The sequence below is a fragment of the Arachis hypogaea genome, chromosome 3 (assembly GCF_003086295.3).
Source record: "Arachis hypogaea cultivar Tifrunner chromosome 3, arahy.Tifrunner.gnm2.J5K5, whole genome shotgun sequence".
Taxonomy (NCBI): domain Eukaryota; kingdom Viridiplantae; phylum Streptophyta; class Magnoliopsida; order Fabales; family Fabaceae; genus Arachis; species Arachis hypogaea.
Genome location: NC_092038.1, coordinates 30,528,355 through 30,531,782, shown reverse-complemented (window position 1 = coordinate 30,531,782; position 3,428 = coordinate 30,528,355). Strand labels below are relative to the sequence as shown.

Genomic DNA, 3,428 nt, shown 5'->3' with positions numbered 1-3,428 from the left:
TTTAATTATCATGCTCTTAAGATTAGAAATAAATTATTAATTAATGATATACTAATTCAATTTTCTAATTTAAGAACAAGCAATTATGTATTTTTTTTTGGTGACTTAAGCAATTATGTATAATTGTAGCAAAATTTTGAATAATTTATGTTTAGTGTAATAATAAATATAAATTAGAATATTATCTTTTTTCTAATAATGAGTAAGGAAAACAAAGCAAGTGGTGGGAGCCGCTTGCAGCGCTGAACCAAAAAGGCGCAAGAATTTATGGAGGGGTTATAGGCTGGCCAAGTGTGGACGCTGCTTACTTTTTTCTAATAATATAATCATATATATTTCTATCATTAATTGATTTAAAATATTAATGCACATATTATAATTTTAATAATATAAATATTTTATTTCTCATAATCATATATTAATATTCAGGTTCGTTCTATTAGTATATACTTTTAAGATTAGAAAAGAAATTATTAATTAATTATATTAATTATATAATAATAATAATGAATATCAAAATTAAGTGATACTCAATATATCAGAAAATAAAATTTTAAACTATTTAAAATAAACTATGAATTTTGATCAAAGAAAAAATTTAAAATATTATTTTATTCTCAAAATATAATTTAAAAATTTTATTTAATAGACTAATATATTTATTTTTTGGTTGAAGTCTATACATTTAATTATAATATTTTTAAAATAAAAAATATTAATTAATGATATTGATATAATAACTTGATTCTCTAATTTAAAAACAAATAATTATGTGCAATTTTATGTATAATTCGAATAATTTATGTTTAGTATAATTTGTAATAAATTAAAATATTATCTTTCTCCTAATAATATAATCACGTACGTTTTTATCATTTAGTGATTTAAAATATTAATACACAATTCTAACTTTAATAATATATAAATATTATTTTTCTTATAATCATGTATTAATATCCATATTTCTTCCATAATATTCATTATTAATATTATATAATATATTAATATATGTAAAGTAGTATATAAAACACGTATTTAAAATATTCTTTTTCTTATACTCATTTAATATTATTGAAAAAAATAATATTATTATTATATGGGATACAATCTTATTAGCATTATTTTTAACTCAATTACTTGGATAATTTAAATATGATAAAAAAAGTTAAATATTACATATCCAAATTAAACAGACATAACTTATCAGATTCAAATATAATTAACATCCAGATAAAAAAAAAATAACTCGGGATGAAATATAATAGATATAATGCATTGGAAATAATTATATAAAATATAATTCTGCTACAAGAAAAAAAATGAGTAGGAACACACATTATATATAACTAAAAAAATAAAAATAAAGTTGAATTTAAAAAAAAATGATAAAATTATGATTTATACCTTAAAATTGAACAATTTTGATATAAAAAAAGAAAAATACATTATCATTAAATGAAATAGTTAAAGAAAAAAAACTTAAAAAACAAAATACTTTGGTTCAATGAAAATCGAGCTCTTTTCAAGAAAATTTATTTTTTACCACATTCCATTAGATTAATGATAATATATGAATAAATTCAACCATCTTTTAGTAAAATAGAGTTCATTGTCTTTTCATTAAATTTTTACATCTATGTAATTAGAATTCGGATCACTGAATATAACTCGATGTGGTATTTGATAGATATGGTGTATTATAAAAAATTGCGACAAAGGACAATCGCGCTGTAAGGTTAGATGAAAAAAAAATAAGTTTTAGTAAGAATAATCAATAAAAGAATGACTACATCAATAAAAGATCATAAAAGAATTGTAACTTGTATCTTAAAATGATCAACTTTGATAAAAAAAATAAAGAATACGTTCTTATTACTACAAGAAAAAAGGCTTATGGCCACGCTTTTTTTTGCTACGCTTTAAAAGTGTAGCCAACAGTGGTCTATGACCACGCTTTTATGAGGGTGGCAATTGAAAAGAGATTTGGCCACGTTTTTTTTTTGCTATGCTTCAAAAGCATAGCGAAAAGGGTGAATGACCACGCTTTTATGAGGGTGACAATTCATGCAAGATTTGGCCACATTTTTTTTGCCATGCTTAAAAAGCGTAGCCATAGAAAGAAACCGTCACGCTTTTAAAGCGTGGCAATAGGGTTTTATTATTGTGGTGTTTGAAAAACGTAGCCGTTTCCTACAAGCCTTTTGGCACGCTTCAAAAGCGTGGCCAAAAGATTCCCCCCAAAAGAATAACTTTAAAAAAGCTCGTACCCTTCAAATTAAAATGTCTAAGTTATAACTTCAAATTAAAATCTTTCAAGGTTTATCTTTCTCGTTCCTTCTTCATTCAAAGACCCGTAAGCCCTAACTCCTCCTTCAAACATTAAGCCCAAACTCGTTCAGCAGTGATAACCCTAACCCTCTCTTCATTATGCCTTACCCTCACCGCGACGATGACACTCAAATGAAGTACCTCTCCGATGACACTCCGTGAAGAACATCACTGCGCTCGCAATGCCTCCGCCAGCAATCCCTCTTTCGGCACCCCTAACCTTCCTTCTACGGTAACTCTCTCTGGTGGTGACTCCCTGCACTCACTTGCCGTCGTAAACCCGCCGTCGTTTCTCCCTTTGCCGCCGCTTCCTTCCGTCGCTTCAAACCCCTAACCCCTTCCGCGCCGCTCCCTTCCTGCTTAGCTTTGGAAGAAACTAGACTCTACAGGCATTCATCGATTTTAGCTTCTTGCTTCTTTGTAAATCCTCTTCTTATTCCTTTCTTTTATTACTTTTCCTATTTCACACTTTCATTCATCGATTTTCCTATTTCTTTTCCTATGGTTAAACAGGATTTCCCTATATTCTAATTGTATTCACTTTCATTCAGGAATCTTTGAAAAAGTTTTAAAACTTGCGATTTGTTATGTTATTATTATTTATTTCAGGAACTGCAGGATAGTTAGAGAGTACATGCGTGGACTTATTGCACTTTTGGTACCTTCTAAATACAGATTCAACCAAATGTACCCCTTGATGAAGAATGCATCACAGGGTAGGTACAATGTCTTTTGGAAACCCTGTTATGTTTATTGGATTTGATGAAATAGAATTTTGTATTTGATTGAAGCAAGTCAGGCCCCTTCCATCGATGTTTCATTGCTGGTTTTGAGAGCTGGTAAACCTTACTTATTAAAAATCTTTAATCAAAACAGATAACAAAAGAGAGTTGAAGTTTAATTTTATTTTTATTTTGAAAGGGATTAATCATGAATCAACGTCCTGTTTTTTTTTTTGTCGAGTTTGTATTAATGATTTAAAAAAAATTACCAACACAAAATTATATGATAAAAATGCATTTCTACAAAATTTCAGTTGTCACATTTATTCAAATACTAATTTAAATTAGTTCTTAAGAGAGAATAATTTTAACAAATTA

General features: G+C 27.2%; 1 long non-coding RNA gene across 1 annotated transcript; it reads left to right on the top strand.

The window, feature by feature from the left end:
• Nucleotides 1–2,321: 2,321 nt before the first annotated feature.
• LOC112770129 (uncharacterized) lies at nucleotides 2,322–3,148 on the top strand. The gene is made up of 2 exons (XR_003186582.3): nucleotides 2,322–2,748; nucleotides 2,938–3,148. It is a non-coding gene; the product is annotated as an uncharacterized lncRNA (long non-coding RNA).
• Nucleotides 3,149–3,428: the final 280 nt, after the last annotated feature.